We start from the raw sequence: 18,205 nt of genomic DNA on the forward strand, positions 1-18,205 counted from the left end.
TGCCTCTCCAGCTTCTGCTGTCTCTTCTACAATCGTCTGTTACTCTTTAACACATCCTAAAGAGTTGCTACCTTGTACTGTGGTTCCCCCACATCTCCCAATGCCCCAAAAGCAGTGGCACTCACATGACATTTTCTGTCTGCCATAGACATCTCATACTGCTTTCATAATTTTTATCAACTAGCAATGTTTCTCAGAAATTCTATGATATTTCATTTTATCTCTGTTTTCCTTTCTCTTCTTATGGGGATGGAAATCATGTAGCAAGGGTACTACTCACACTGACCCTGAAAACAGCTAACTGGGTCCAGGATGGCTTTGAACAGGCAATTTTTCTACCTCAAACATTTGAGCAGTTACAATAGGCAAGCACTACCACACCTTATTTGGGAAGATCCATTTTTAAACTGCACTCCACCACGCAAGAATTATTTTAGTAATTTCTTCTTTATAAGATTCTGATTAAACATCACCCAAGTCTCATTACTATTCATGGATTATTGTTATTAGTAACTCACATTTCTGTCTCATCAGGATGAAATCAGGTATGGTGTGTGCAATGTCTGTGTAGTTTCAGGAGCACAGTGCATTCTTGTAAAATGTTGAGGTCAAAACCATCAAAGTTCTTAGTCTGTAAGACATGGCATCACCAACGAAATGTCTCATAGTCCCCTACATTATGGGACTATTTACTAAGGCCATATAATATAATACTAAAGTGTACATTATCCTCTGAAAGCGTGTGTGTGTGTGTGTGCGCGCGTGCCTGTATGTTCAGTGTTAAAGCTTCTAAAAGGAAATTTGTTTCTCCCTTCTCTTGGCTTACATTTAACTCAGGTACAACTTATGGTTCATATTCATGCGGGATTTCATGCTTGATACTCTTTTTGATGGAGCTCATACTATAAAGAGATGTAAGTTAAAATCCTGATCTGTCAGTAGTATCACTTACACATGTTTTGATCTCTGTGAACATTGGCTTTCTCAGCAGTTAGTTGTTATGCTTGCTATTGGGTGTTCTAACTAAATAGCAAACAGATATATTTACCCTTCTATGTTAGTGTTCTGCCAATCTTATTAGAAATAAGCAACGAATCTTCCTTGAGGGGTTCCATAATTATTATTCTTGTCACCTAAAGGTATAGTATATTACAATAGTTTTATCCAGTTGTTCTTCAATTAATGTAGCTTAGTAACCCTTCAAAGGTTCATCTTTGATGTACATCTAAGATGTAGATGTCTAAAATTTATATCAGATGTCAAGGAAAACTAAAGCAGAAGCTTCTGAAGAGACACAACTCTCAGAAGTTAGAAGAAATAGTAGCCAAATCATCTTTAAAGGTGCATATCTTTAACTTTGTAGAATCAATACCTGTTTGAGAAAAAATGGAAAGTTGCAATTTTGTGAGCGGACTGAAAATAGTTACTGCCCCAACACATTTTCATGGTCTAGAATGTTTTAAGACATTAAATGTTTTCTGTTCAGTACAGAGATCATGGTGGTTGAGGAAAAAAGAAATACAAAACAATTAAAACAAACAAAATGGTTTAAATGCATGTTTCAAATGTTAAAGCTTACATTGTACTTGGTAAATTTATATACTCTGTGAAGATACTAATGATGCTTTTGTGTATTACTGCCTTAACTTACATAGGTTTTAAGTTTAGGCTCTATCTGTTCCATCCCTAAAATATTCTTATAGTACGGTAGACATTCAATGCAGTGTGTCTAACAATTATTTGTATGTTTCAGAACAAATGTTGTTCTCATTTTCTTGTAAGACAAGATGTAAATCAGCCAGGAACAACTCTGGAAAATTCATGAGTAGTTGTGAATAGTATCGTTCTCCTGAAGGTTTCTGGATACAGTGTTTTATTACAGCCCATCCCACCTCACTCCCTGCCTCTTCTGTGCCAAGTCAGCCATTGCTACAGAAAACAGTGTGTTGTTAGGTGTTAAGACATCTGGTTCCTGTCAGTCCCTTCCTCTGCCACACTCTGCTGTCTCCTGGGATTCAGTGAAGCTAAGTGCCTGGTGTCCCAGCATCTTTTTGACTTGTTTCTCTGGTAGGGATAATTGCTTGGGGATAAAGGTGGAAAGAGCATGTAATTTCTCACCATTGCTTGAAAATTAGATGCCAACAACTAACCGAAATCTTGTGAAACAATTTTATTTGAAAGCAATGATCTCAGTTGCCTGTTATGTTTAAAAGATGCTATTACAAAGACAAAACTTTTTACTGTTTGAATGTTTATGGTTTTTCAATAAAAGTCTAATTAAAAAAAAAAAACTAAAGAGACACAGCTTTTTTTCTACACAAATTTATCCTATTGGACAGTAAACGGTTATTTACTTTCCCAGTTTTTAAGGTTACATTGTATGCTTCATTCTATTTTGCTACCTGAACAGAAGGAGTATGGCGGAAATGTTGGGTTGAGCATTTATTCCAAAAATAAACGTAATGTTGTTTTAGGAGTCATTAAAACAACTCAACCAGACTTGAAGCTTGAAACCTTTTGACCTACAATGATGTCATTGCTAGACTACTCTGTTGGTGTTCCTAATCATCATCAACCTAGGTAGCAAAATATCCTAGGGATAGGATGAGCCACTGACTTACCCTATAGCTGTTGGAAAAGGCGGTTGCTGATCAGGAGATAGAATGCAGTGTTTTTTCAGGCTCTATTAATAGAGGAGTGCAGAAATTTCACTTAACTACCGCTGCTTAGATAGCTCTTTATAATATATTGCTAATTTCATCTTGGCACATTAGCATTGTAAGCCTCAAGTTTCTTCTTTAAAAATGTGCTCCCCATCTGCTTCTGCTGTATTTTTATACAGAAACAGCTTCGAAAAGCATAGGAATGCTTTTCCTGTTTCAAGGAGGTTCACTTAGGAAGAGTGGAAAACAGAAGCACTCCTGTGAATCCTTGAGTTGAAACATACAGGTTTAGGGTGTGAAGTACTCAAATGCAAATGGAACGGTAAGCTCACTATCTCAGCCAGCCTCCATAGGTTCATTGAACCCCAGTGCAAACGGTAAACAGAGACATATTCGTATCAGCCATGGAGGGGATTCTATTTCAAGAACGACTGCCTCATTATACCACAATCCTTTGCTGCACTGTGCTGAGATCACAAAGGGGTATCTGTCTGACGCCTGCAGGGTATTTTTATTCAAGACACCAGATGGCGCTCGTACATTTTAAATTTTGCTTTGATCGGTCCTGTTTTAAATTTTAGCCACTTGTCTCTTCAGGAAGATTTTCCTTAAAAGATTAAAGGTCACATATGTGTTATTTCATGTAAAATCTAGTTGAAAACTTTCATCTATTCATTAAGAGGCCTGACCCGTTTTCATACATGCAAAATTTCGCTGGTAAATATTGATTATTGCAGGATCGACTGAGGAAAGCCCTCAATCTCCTGTCTAATCATGTAAAAATTCAATTCGCTTAAAAATAGCTCTATTTTTTTTTTTTTAAAAAAAAGCAATTTTAGTCCGGATTTTATCGTTCTGTTTTTGAATCTAGAGGGGCGGGGCATCATTAGTAACTAAGAATTACATTTATCCCTCATCACAGAAAAGTCCTTGTGTGCAAATGAATTCTCCATGGAGCTTCAGGGACACCTGAGTTGTTCCTCTTACAATCTCGCTGGTTCTGCTTCATTCTTGCGTTCCCAGATCACTGTCTCTTTATTCCACTTAAACCATCAGCTGGATAATGGCATAAAATTAGACACTGATTACAAGAGCGGCAGTCAGGGCTGCTTTCCCCAGCCCCCTCCCACTTCCTGTGAACAGATTAGAAGATCTTGTGTGAGAGAGGGCTGTTGTGAATGTGTTTTCTTCTCTGTGACTTTATTTGTATTAGTTTTTTTTCCTTTTCTTTCTTTCTTTCTTTCTTTCTTTCTTTCTTTCTTTCTTTCTTTCTTTCTTTCTCTTCTCCTTCTCCTTCTCCTCCCTCCCTCCTCCTCATCCTCCTCCTCCTCCTCCTCCTCCTCCTCCTCCTGCTCCTCCTCCTCCTCCTCCTCCTCCTCCTCCTTCTTCTTCTTCTTCTTGCTTGCCTTGAACCTAATTGTAAGCAGTTTTATTTTTTTCTGAGACTTTTAGTTTATTAATGACCTTTGAGAGTTTAGTGACTTTTATAAGACCATCCATTGTTCCCATCGCCTTGTGTATCTCTGAAAAACTGACTTTTTTTTTTTTAATTGGGAATAATCTTTGTTGACTTTAAAATTTTTTTTTTTCTGTTTTTACCATTTATCTCTGTTCTTTGGTAAGAAGCTGTGAGGTAAAAATGCAAAATTACTAAGTGTAATTTACAAAAAAAGAGGTGATGATTATATCCTTTATAATTAAGTTGACAAGAAGAGTGAAGAGGGTTTTAAAAACCCTATCTGTCTCCAGTGCTAACATGCAAATTGCTCCTCTTGGTGTAATGAGCACCTTATCTAGTTCAAGATATTTCAGTTTGAAACTAACATTTTTCCCTCTTAATAGTCCAGAGGGTTATTGACCAAACTGCATTGATTGACTTTGTTATGCTAATAGTAGCACACAGAATGCCATAATGAGCTTAGCACCCCAGGCTCCTGCAGAATTCTGATCCTGTCCTTTCCAGAGGAATCTATATCACCCTTTGCAAATAATCCTACATAAGCCACCCGAAAGTGTTTTCTTTGTAAGGGCTTCTTTCTTGGCAGCTCTCCTCTGATTCATTTCAGCAGAATTAAGCTGAAAATTTTCAAAAGGCTTGTTGAAAATTTATCAAGATTAGAGAAACATTAGAGAAGAGAGGGAGCTTTGAGCATTGTTTACAAGTGCCCAAACAAGAGGCCTTTATTGAGGTCAGCCCCCAAGTCATTCAAGGAGATGAAAGGCCCCAAAATCAGCACAGGTTCTCCAGGTGGCTGACTCTGTGTGCCATAGAAGGTTTTGTAGCCCTGTGTCATGGTTTGTATATGCTTGGCTCCAAGAATGGCACTATTGTAAGATGTGGCCTTGTTGGAATAGTGGAATGTCACTGTGGGTTTGGGCTTTAAGACCCTCATCTTAGCTGCCTGGATGTCAGTATTCTGCTAGCAGCCTTCAGATGAAGATGTAGAACTTTCAGCTCTTCCTGCACCATGCCTGCCTGGATGCTGCCATATTCCTGCCTTGATGCTAATGGATTGAACCTCTGAACCTGTAAGCCAGGCCCAATTAAATGTTGTCCTTATAAGAGTTGCCTTGGTCATGGTGACTAGTTCACAGCAGTAAAATCCTAAGGCAGAAGTTAAAACCTTAAATAAGACATCCTTCCTGACCAACATGAAAGCAGCTGCAGGTTAGCTGCAGGTTAGATGCAGGTTAGCTGCAGGTTAGCTGCAGGTTAATGAATGTCTTCTGAATCAACGCATCTGGGCTAACACTGAGGGAGTCCAGGTCTTCTGCCCCTAGAGCTCTTCACGCTTTGAAACAGGCATGAATTGTCTAATGACTTCTTTGCTTAAAATCATCCAATATCTTTTTGTTTTTTCCAGTGTTTCCATGTATATCATTTCCTCTCAGACCAAGTGACTCTTCTTCATACAACCGTCTCTGATTCTGCCTATCCCTGCCTCTCCCATCCTGTGCATTTCTGTCTGGGTTGAGCTGAAATAGTTGAGAGCTGACCAATGTAAGAATCATACCTGGGGCTTGTTGCCCCAGAATAGGGGGATGCTAGAGGGGTGAGAAGGGAGGGAATGGGAAGGTGTGTGTGTGGGAGCACCCTCTTAGAGGCAAAAAGGAGGGGGGGTGGGATAGGGGGTTGTGGAGGGAAGACTGGGAAAGGGAACATTTGAAATGTAAATAAATAAAACCACCAATTAATTTTTAAAAAGGTAGAAGTAATTCCCCCAAGCTCCTTTTCTTCTCTTAATGTCAATCTTTAATTTTTGACAAGCTTTTTCCTGTCTCTGAACACTTCACGTCCATTGGGTATTTCAGAAAATATTCTCCTATATAGCTGAATGGCTCATACTCCTCAGCATATTGCTCAACTTTTAGCTCCTCCCTAAAATGTTGTCCAAGCACCCCATTTAGAGTTACATGCTCTGCCATCATCACACTCTGTATTGCCTTTATCTCACTGTTCTTTTACATTTTAAAGTTCCTAATGTTATATATTTACGTGCATTTTGTAGGAAATGTTATGTATGTTGTGCATTTATTTGTCAATGTAGAAATACGGATCAAGATTCACAGTTGTAGCTCGTAGTGGTACTTGCTTGTAATTCCAGCCATTCAGGAGGATTAGACAGGAAGATTTGAATTTGAAGCCAGCCTGGGCTATGTGGCATGTGTGATGGGGTCCAACTATGAATCTACATACACCCTTGATGATCTTCAGTGAAACAGCTATCTTAGAAAATGTTTGGTCTTAGCTTGTGTGTACACAGTTTATTCAGGGTGAACCAAGGCTACATATGAACCTTAGAGAGTGGGAAGGAGTTTTCAGGGTAAATGAAAACCATTGGCTAGAGTTTAAAGTACTGTGAGTGTGTCATTCTTATGGAGAGGCATGCCTGGTACTTGCTGGGCAGGTTCTTGCCAGAAAAAGAGGGAGGTGAAATTGTAGGTCTGCCAAAAACTACTTGACTTTCCCCAGGTAGAGGGTGTGAGGAAATGGGCTACCCAGACAAGGTTGGAGAAGGGGAAGCATGACTGGTACAGTGAGCCCTCCATTTTGTGTCAAGCTCAGAGATGCTATCTGATCTTGGTAGACTGTGGCCTTAATTAGCATGGTTCCCCCACAGGGCTAAAACTAATTCCAAACATGCTTTAACTAAAGAAACAAATGAAAGCAAAAACAAAACAAAAAATAAGTTAATGGAAAAAAATTCACAAATGTCCAATAGAAATCTAAAGAAACAATGTTCTTATTTATAATGTAATAGAATTTCTTCTTTATGAATTTTAAAATAAAACTTCATTCATGATTACTATATGCATATATGTATGGAGGACGACATGTGCTACAGCTCATGAGTAAAAGTTAGAGGATAATGTCACAAAGTCAATTCTCACTTTCCTACTTATGTGATTTCTGGGGCTCAAACTCATATCCAGTGAAAGAAGAGGTACTGGGTTTTTACCTGTGCTCTCAGCTATACTCTGATTGGCAGTTCTAGGCTTAAGACAACCCCAAGTGCCCTTTGACTTGACTAAACTTTAAGTATGCTTCTCAACATGGTTCCTGATCTCCTTTTCCTTGGAACACATACTCAGAAAACGACATTTCCAAGTCTTTCTTTCGTTCTACAAGACACATACATTTTGTAACCAGGTTTTCTTTTTCAACGATTCTGGTGCCTCTGTCTCCTTGGATCTCTGTACCACTGATAGTTTAACCACATTGACCTATCTCCCCTCTGAAGTCTTCTAGATTTTTCTGCTAACTTTCCAATAATTAGAAATCTCCCTGACTTCTAGCAATGAATATCTTTGTATAAAACCTTCAGTTTCTAAGTGTCCAATGTAATTGTCTCTAAAAGAACAAGCAATTTAAAGACAAATTGAATAGAATAAAATATTCAATAATTGAGCAGTTGGTAAGTTGGTACAGGGAGCATATTTAGCTATCTTTCATTGACCTTGAGTGGATGAATTAGAAAACAGAGCAAAAAATCAGGAAAGTGTCTGGTAATCATTGACCATTAGCTGCATTATTGAGTTTGGTTATCAGGACTCTATGGCTCTGAGTTCTACTGTCATTTACTTGTGGCCACTGTCTATATGATCAGTCTCTCATAGGGATGATGCTTTTTATTAGGGTAAAGGATCCTGTCATGAAGATGTGAGGAAAAGGAATTGCCTGCATTTAAAATCTACTAAGCTATTTCTTCCACACATCTTATAAATGACACAGGAAAATCTCAGATGAGAGGAGAGAAGTATATTAAGAGCTACTTGAAAAAAAAATGAAAAGAATTGGGTTGTTTGAGAGCACTCTTGGGAAAAGACAGGTTGCTTACCTCTTTTACTTTCACGAAGTATTGGTTGAAATAGGAACACTTCACAGAAGTTTATGATTTTCAACCAAGAGCAGCAGTGGTTCCAGTGGGATGGAAAGACAACAAATTGTGCAGATTTGTTTGTTCTTTGTATTCCAGTAGGAATCTCAGTAGGCATTTTTTTCAGCACAGCTGTCTTTGGGTGTTGGAGAAATCAGTGGATAATTGTACCCAGTACAGCAGTTCTAAATGCATGGAGTTTATGGGACAAGAAGACACCCAATTTTAGTAAATAAAGGCATTAGTGGTCACTTGGAAGTAGGGTGTAAGAGGTAAACAAGTATCTCATGTTCCTTACATTGTTATGACTAAAGTTCAAGCAGCTTCACAGTTTTACAGCACATAAGCCTTGTTTATTTGAAAGCCTGAAGAAGTATGAAAGCCAATTGTGCTCTGTCGTAAGCTAATTAGCTAATCATCATGTTGAGGGACTCTGAGGAGAGAGAAACATCTCCAGAGTCAGACCAAAGAAATTATTCCATTCAACTCAAGCTTGGTGAATCTGTAAGCTTGATCTGACTTCCTGCTGGAGCATGTGTGTATAGTTACTTATAGAAACATGGACAAAAAGTTATGGAAAGTTACACTATGAAGAACCTCTGTCTCCAGAAGGCAAGAGCTATATGAGGCTTCTTTAGAAAGAGAAAAATCCATTGATCGGCATACATGTGCCAGTTGGAAGGGCAAATTTTATTATTTAATTAATTATTTAAGTTTACATTTTATTTATTTATTTTTTAGGATATGTTATTTATTTACATTGCAGTTGTCATCCCCTTTCCCCATTTTCCCTCCCTTTAATCCCCTAGCCCATCCTCCCTCTTCCTTTTTGCTTTTATACCATTTTAATTTCATGCAAGTATTAAGGACAGTTCTAGGTTGAGAGACTAGCAGCATTCTTTTATGCTCTTCTATATTCATATATGTGTGTGTTCTGTGTTTGTATATATATATACACACATGCAATACTCATACACACATATGACTTGATTTTGCTTTTTGAGACAGGATGTCTTTATGTATTCCTGGTTGTCCTGGAGCTTGCTATATAGATCATGCTAGCCTCAAAATCACAGAGATTTTTCTGCCTCTGCCTTGAGAATGCTTGAATGAAAGGAGTGTACATGCTTGGTTTAAAAAACATATTTTAATAAAGTTAAATACATAAATAAATAAAGTTAGCACCTCTGCCCATACTCATTCATGACATCTAGTAACAATCTGCTCAGTCATTCTCAATGACTTGGTATATCTTGAGAAGACATGAGAAAAGCAGCCAGAACTGTTTCATGGGTATGAGTTAGCTCTTTCTTTCTCTGGCCAGGAATCTCCACTTTTCTTTTACTAACTTGTTGGTCTGGTTGACATGCCCATTTGTATTTCTGTGTTCTTAATTCTTACATCAGGTGACAAAGCACAGCAACTTTCATCTTGTGTTGATTGTGTCTGTATTCTACAACCTGCCCATCATTAATCAACTAATGATGCTTCTTCCTATTGGGTTTCTGTGTCAATTTCTCAAATGCTCCACGATGTAACAGGCAGAACAGTTTCTATTAATTTTTACTTTAAAAGTGGCTTTTCATTTCATGTTGCATAACTGGTTTGAATGCTTTAATGAAATAAACTCATTTGTTTTTTTCTATCAACATCGTCTTTGTGTTGGAGAATTTCAGAAGGTTTTTAGCAGAAATGTGGGACATTTTATTACCTTTAAAATTATGAGCAGATAGAAGAGATGCTTGTAGTCAAAAATTTTTGGTAAAAACTACTTCTGACCTGATGCCTTGGAAGGAAGCTGTAAAGTCAGTAGGACTAGAAATATCTGTGAAATTGCTACTAAAGTAGTGTACAGGAGATATTTTTTCACATGTACATTTTAAAACTATAAGTAGTCCTGTTAGGTAGATTTTAGATTATATCAGCAAAGTAAAAGTTAATCTTTTTAATGCAGTATATAAAAATATGGTTTTATAGTTGAAGCGTTTTTATTATCTTAGTAATATGTATTACTGTAGAGTATTCTCACTTAGTAGTTATAGAATCTTGTCTTAAGTAATCATAGTATATCTCTCTTCATTGCCATTTCTTCATGTACTGCATGGGGATCGAAATATTCACCATATTCAGGAATTTATTATTTGAGTATTCAGTCATTTTTTATCATTCATATTCACAGTTCTATTGAGTCCTTTATTTTATCGCAGAGATTTATTTGGATAAAGTAGAATCAAATATTGGTTATTCTGGAGATCAGGCTACTTTAAATCTATTACTCATCTCTGTGAAGGAGAACACATGATTGTGTTTGCACCAAGAAGAAAAGAGGAGACAGTCCATAACATCTTGTTTTGTTTTTCTTTCATTTAACCTGCAAAGAGAGATATCGTCTATTCTCCAGAAAATGATACAAATGATTTTATGCCTCAAAATAAACTCTGGGAAGTCTACAGTGATGTTTTATATACTGCCTGTTACCGGTGTATAAATGGAAACAGCACATGAAAATGTTTGGAAGGGAGAGAACCATAGAAATTCAACTTGAAATCTTTAACTGGCCTGAAGTCATATTAAACTTGCAATGTTTCATGTATACAAACCAATTAGTTTGTTCACTGTTGGCTTTTAAAAATAGACTTCTATCATTTAAGTTGCTGCTGGCTTAATCAAAGGGCTGACTTTTTCAAAATTGAAGAACAACCAACCCATAACGCTCAATGTAAAACAGGCACGATATGAGTGGGGGAATATCATCTTATTAAGTAGAATTCTTCTAAACTATAGTGTATATGAAAATGAATAACACAAGGAATATTAGTTCAATAATATTCTGTCTACTCCCAAGGTATTGTTTTGGAAGCAAACATTTTAACCTAACATGTTTGTTTGAGCCTACATAGAAATAAGCTCAATTTAGTTTACCTATCTCTATGCATGCAGGCATACTACATTATAGAAAACATATTGACTGAGTGTTTTAAAAGAATCAATTTTGTGTAGCTGAGACATTAGGAAATAAAATGATGGTTCGTGGTGGATAATGTATCTGGTATCAGAACTAATTTAAACACACATAGAAGGAGGAGAGAAAAGAGAGTCCTTTACTCAAGTATAAGCGGTAAGAGCTTGAAATAACCGCCTCATAAATATGTCTAGCTTACAGACATTTTCAATGTAAACTGTGGCCAACATCATAAAAATGCCATCTGAATTAAAATATAACATTTTGCCTACTGAATGCTCAACTGAGATGTCTGTAAGACTGTACCAAATTTTGTTCTTTTGATAATTTGCAGGGGATAGGTATGAATGTCAGTGGATAGCTTTTGATTGTTTTTAATCAAATTGTGCTTTTTAGGGTCTCTATGTTTATGATGTATAGTTATCATGTTAGCACGAGTTTATATGATAAAAATAATTGAATGCTTAATTAATTTAGAGCAAAGAGGGTAAAAATGTCAACCCTCCTCAACCATTCAGACAAACACTGGAAGTAACAGAAGACATAGTAGAATTATTTTTTTATGTGCCATACAAAAACAATTTTTGAATGTTCATTAGAGTTTGTCTTGTAGAGTTAGAAGATCCATTTGCTGATATTGAATGTCTTTAGCTGTTACCAACACAGAACTGTTTTAATGTAGTAACTGGATACTGTTGTATCTTATTCTGTGGAAAAGGAAATTTCCACAGAACAGTGGTGCTTTCTATAGCTTAAAATAGCTATGTAAAAGGATTTTAAAATGTGTCCCATAAACAAATGATAACAATTCAGCTGATGGATGTGCTAATTATCTTGATTTGATCAATATGTAATATACACATGAATCAACATGTCATAATATACCCTATCAATTACAGGGTAATTGTTATGGCTCAAAAATAAAAAATAAACCAGAAAATTAATTAACTTAAGGAAACACAAGAGTTACAAAGCACTTTATAAACAATTGGGAGAATCTTCATTTTCATGAGCTGCTACATGATTGATATGTTTTACCATCCAGAATCCTTAAAAAGATACTATATTGAGTTACTTTTCTTATTATTGTCACCAAACACCTGACAAGAAGCCAGTTAAGGGAGGAAGACTTTATTTTGACCCATAGGTTGAGAGTAGAGTGCCTCATGGTGGATAGGACCTGGTGGCAGAAGAATGAAGAAATTGGTTATATTGAATCTGCACTCAAAAAACAGCCAGAGCAGAAAAACAGGGACCAGGCCTTTGAACCTTAAGCTCACCCTAGAGAATCTCTTATTAAGTAAGCATTTAGCTTTTAAAGATTCCACAACCTTAAATAGGAGGTGGTGACACATACCTTCATGTAAAAAACTAAAAACAAAACAAAACAAAACAAAACAGATTCTACAGCCTTTCAAAACAGTAATGCCTGCTCTTGGAAAACATATTCAAATATGAGCCTATTGAGATATTCGCAGGCAAACCTCAGCAACTATGTAACGTTTATATTTTTAAAAATTGTGCAACTCTTGTTTTTAGGAGTTGTATACAGTTGTGAAACTAGAGATTCAAAATAGTAGTTAGAAATTCACTTTTTTGATCATATGCTTTGGTGTATGTTTTTATTCTAATTAATGAGAATTTTAAAATCAATGTAAAATTTTAGTATGATTGTTAAGGGTTAAACTGTCTTGTGCAAAATTCACACACTAAGATTCTAACCATTACTGCCTCCGGACCTGACATTTGGGAGATAATGTCATTATAAATGCAACTGATTATGTTTGAAAGAGGTCATATGAGAGTGATATGGTTTCTAATCAATATGCCCTGAGTTTATGTGAGAGGGAAGGCAGACACACATGGAAAGCAAGAGAGAAACATAGGAAGATGACAGCCCAGCTGAGAGCCCAGGAACAGAGCCTTCCCTCCAGACTCAGAATGCACTAACTCTCCTCACTAATTGATTTTGGAGTATCTACCCTACAGAACCCTGTGATGATGCGTTTCTATTAGTAAAAATCCTTAGATAATAGTATTAATTTTTTGAAAGCCTTAACAAATTAGTAGAATCACAAGAAGCGATGTCTTCAAGGAATTATCTAGCCAAATATTTCCTTCTCATATCCAGAGGACTCCTGACATTCATATGATAGATATAAGATCTTTCATATTGTTCCACTCAGAGATGGAAGAATGGGGAAGATAACACAAAAACTAAGATGTTTTTCATAAGTTTTTTTTTCTTGTTTTTTGTTTTTTTTTTTGTTGTTTTTTGTTTTGTTTTGTTTTTGGTCAGGATGTGTTGGCACTTGCCTATCTCTATATTCTGAGTGTTTTAGAGGAAGAGGAAGGAGGATTCAAGATCATTCTCTGTTACACACAAATTCAAAGCCCCTGGTTATAGAGTTTGTCTCAAACAAATTCAAAGGGGAATATTTATTTATTTAATAACTGATGATTAATCCATGTATGTTAGTCCACAAATGTAATGAACCAGTTCATGAGAATTTATAGGAACCAGGGTAGAAAAATAGAATTGTGATCTATTTATCAGTATGAAAAGTTGTGATTTGAATAGCTGATAGAACTCAGAATAATGCATATCACTGTACTACAGAAATTGTCATGGCATTTTAATTTTAACATCACCACACAGGAAAGCTTGGCAGAGTTTCTTCACAGGTTGATTTACTTCAGAGGAAATGGTTAATAGTATGTAGCCAAGAATGGAAAGAGGAATTGGAGGATAGCTGTATTCATGAAAAAAAAAAGAGACCAGTAAGAGCAGAGTGACCCAAGATGCAACTTCATGCATTCTTTGGCCAGAAATCCTGAGGAGAGGCCTGAGGGCAAGGCTCTCTGGTGAGGTTAAGACTTTCTGACCTGTTAGGAGTAAACATCCCAGTGTCAGGGGGACTCATTGTCCAGCTCAAAGAATACAGTTCAAGAATTGCTCCAGGGTCTGCTTCTGGGAGATGGGAAGAAATGATTATTGGAACTTACATTTCTGTACATATCTTTCTTTTATTAAGACAAAAAAACTATAAAAGCAGGAAATACAAGTTTGTAGGATGTGAAAGAATCTTCCAAGTGGGCTGCTGGTAAAGATTGACATCTGTGCTCTTCAGAGTGTTGCTGTTTCTCAGCGTTCTGTAACCTTTCCTCACCTTTGTTTCAGCATTTCCCAGAACTTGTCTCAAAGACAGTTTCCTCTGACACATGCCCCTATTTTCTGCATGTCAACATTAGAGCAACACTTTTCCTTACTTCTATACTGAGATTAAAACTTTTTTTATTAAATAAATGACTTGTGTACTTCTGTACAAAGCACATGTTAAAAGTGGTTTTATCCTGTGTTTAAGGACAAGGTCAACCAGACCCCAACAAATAGTCATTTTGCAATAGTATCATGTATGCAGGTTTATGAACTTGCCATTAGATACCTATTGGCCCTTAGATGTCAGTGGTTGCTGTGAAGATTATGATGGAAGTTGACACAGTTTGCTTTTGATAAACCTCTATTTTATTCCTCTATGAATTTCTGCTCCATTTTCTTCCTTCTGAAAAATATCTTGTTCTCAGTTGGTGTTATGTCAATAACTTTTAAAGTTTGAGTATTAAATTTGATGCTTGATGACTAGGGCTTACTGAAGATAATAGGCAACCCAGGACCATACATTGGGAAAGACAACTTGAGATTGAGATAGTTAAAGACACACTGCTAGAATAGCAGGCAATGGGATTGATGCTCCAGAAAAGATACTGTTCAGAAATCTCTCCAATTACATCAAGATTTTCCATATTACTTCCTTACTAAATCACCCTTGAATGTTATTCAACCTATAACTTCCTCCCTGTTCAATAATTTTTCTATCAAAGTTCTGAACTTGGCTTAATAATCCTGCCTAGGTTAAGGGTTTGAACATCTTTGGAGTTGTCACTGTTCCTATTGGTCTTGGGCATGAACCATTTAGTTGCAGACAATGTGACTTGCATGCTGCCAAGAAAGCATACTAGCCTCCCAATTAGCCTTAATTGATAGTTAGTGGTTTACTTTATGTCTCTGAAACATCAATTATACTCAACTGTATATAGCAGCAATTATTTATTTCTGTTATTTCAAAACTACCATATCTATATACTGCATACTTTTCAAATGTTTGATTGATACTCATGTCATGGTCTTAATACACTTTGTACCAGAATTTTCTAAGATTGGGTAATTTATAATTAACAGAAATGTACTTGTTCTACTTTCTGTGGAGTGGGAAATTCAAATGCATGACAGCAGCGTCTAGTGAGAGACTTTACTCTCTGTCATTTCTTCACAGAAGTAAATGGCAAGGCAACAAAGAAAGGAGAAATTGAGCTTTGTTTGGCAAGTCTTCCATCACTAACACATGTCAGCATTTACCTTCAGTCACCTAATCTCTTTTAGATTCCACTTCCCAATATTGTAGTACTGAGGATTAAGTATTTAAAATTTGAATGTGGCAGGACTAACAGCATGCTTCCTTCTGGAAATATACTTTTTAGGTCACAAGTGGAAAGTTTCAAAAATTGCACAACCACCTTGTTTTAGCAGCTAACTTTTCAGAGAAGAGCTATTGCACAGCACAACATGCTGATATACTGAGTCTCCCAAAGACTCCATCACCAGGTATTCACATATTTGTCTAATCCCTTACCATCAAGTTTCATATGAAGTTATCACTTGCTTTTAAAATTATAATCTGGATGGTAGTGGCTACCACAGCAATGATGCATTTATGGCTGACAATAACCCCCACACTCCAGGCTTGGGCCAGGAGTCACATCCAGCACACATATGTCCTTTTTCTCTTTATTCATCTGACATTTGACTTTTCAACCGAAGCAATTTCTAACCTTTAGGGTCAACTTGCATGGACATCTGCTCTACAGCCCCAACTGGCCCTTTCCTTATCCAACTTAGAACTAGCAAAAATTATCCACATATACAGATCTCATTGCAAAACAAAACAAAACAACCCCAACAGCAACTAGAACAATAAAAAAAGCCAGTATTCTCTCCAAAACCCATGAGACCTGTGGACATGTTTGCCAGTGAGAATTACCTAAATAAACTCAGGAAAATGAATTTAAAAGAATGATCATAAACTTTATTAATAAAATTTACAGCTTAGTGAAATAAAGGTGAGAGGACATAAAGTGACTAAATGCCTGAATGCTGCATAAGAATAAACAAACAAGGCTGATGGAAATGACAAAGACAATCCAGGACTTGAGAATGAAATTCAATAGTGAGATTAAAAAACATTGAAAAAGTCAAACCAAAATAAAGATGGAATTGACAAACCTAATAACTCGCCTAGAAAACTCAAATTGAAAACACTTATAAGCAGAATGAGTATTACATATGATAGAATATCAGAAATCAAAGGTAAAGTAAAGGTCCTAGACCAACTATAAAAGAAATATGAAAAAATAAAACACGAGAAAGGAACACACAGAATATGTGAGACACTGTGAGAAATACCAAACCTTCAAATTACAGGCATAGAGAGGAAGAAAAATCTTGTCAATGCTGTAGACAAGATCTCCAAAGGAGGTAAAAACCCAAACAACAAAAATCAAACTACAAACAAAAACTTCCCCAAACTACAGAAAATACACTTATGTAGACAAAACTACTCAAATAGTCAAGAACAGAAGAGAAAATTCCCATGGCATATCATAATTAAAATACTAACTTTATATAACAAGGAAATTGTATTGAAAACTTCAAGAAAAAAAAAATCACAAGTAACTTGTAAAGGAAAACCCATCAGAATAACAGCTAATTTCTCAGTGGAAACTTCAAAAGCCAGAATAGCCTAGAAGAATGCATTTCAATTCCTAAGAATATGATGGCCAGCTGAGACTAATGCACTATCAAAACATTCTACCATAATGGAAGGAAAAAAAAAAGATATTCACTATATAAGCATCCTAAAAGAATTTATGACTAGCAAACCAAATATAAAGGAAATATAGGAAGTGATATTTCAGACTGAAGAGAGGAATGAATGTAGCAGAAAGACTGGAAAAAATGAGGCTGATATTATTAAAACACAAAGTATTCTTGAGAATACATATAATATCACCAAATACCAACAAGATGATCTCAAGTAACACACACACACACACACACACACACACACACACACACACACTTCAAGAGTAACTGTAAGTATTAGTGGTCTCAATTCCTCAATCAAAAGACAGAGGCTGACTGAATGGATCAAGAATCAGAGTTCCTAGGGACTAAACCACCAACCAAGGTGTACACATGGAGGGACTCATGGCTCCAGCTACATATGTAGCAGAGGATGGCTTGTCGGGAATCAATGGGAGAAAAGGCCCTTGGTCCTGTGAAGGCTAGATTTCCCAGTGTAGGTGAATGCAAGCATGGGGAAGTAGGAGTAGATTGGTTGGTGGGAGAACACCCTCATAGAAGCAGGGGGAGGGGGATGGTTTAGGGAGTTTCTGGGGGAAAACCTGGAAAGGGGAAAACATTTGAAATAACAAGATATAAATAATAATAAAGAAATATATCCAATTTTTAATATATACAGTTTTCACATTAAGAAAAAGAGATACAAAATCCACCTATCTGCTGTGTAACACATCTTAGCTTTAAAATTAGGCACCACCTTAGGGGAAAAGAATGGACAAATAAGGCACAGATACACAATGGAATCCTATTCAGCTCAAAGGAAAAATGAAATCATGAAGTTTGCAAGTAAATAGTTGGAACAAGAAAATATCACACTAAGGCAACCAAGATTCACAAAGACAAATATCACATTTTCTCTCCAATCTGAGAATCTTAGTTCTATTATCTTCAGATATGTATACATATCTTATTCTAAATACAGAAATCAGACAAGTAAAAAAGAACCATTGCTTATGTAGATCTCTGGGGAATCGATAGAGAGAAAGTGGCAAGGTTCAATTATCTGGAAGCAGAAATGGGGAAAGAGGGGGTTATCTAATTAGGAAAGTAATGAGACAAGAACAGAATAAGGAGGGTAAAATAACAGCAATGATGTCTAAAATAATCATAAGGAATCATATGATTAACTATCTATCAGAAACCTATAAACATTGTAAGTCTATGTATAAATAGATAGATACAGTTTAAAGTGAAAATTTCTCATTTGAACTAAAAATGCACT

Source organism: Arvicanthis niloticus, chromosome 5 (genome assembly GCF_011762505.2).
Source record: "Arvicanthis niloticus isolate mArvNil1 chromosome 5, mArvNil1.pat.X, whole genome shotgun sequence".
NCBI classification, from domain to species: domain Eukaryota; kingdom Metazoa; phylum Chordata; class Mammalia; order Rodentia; family Muridae; genus Arvicanthis; species Arvicanthis niloticus.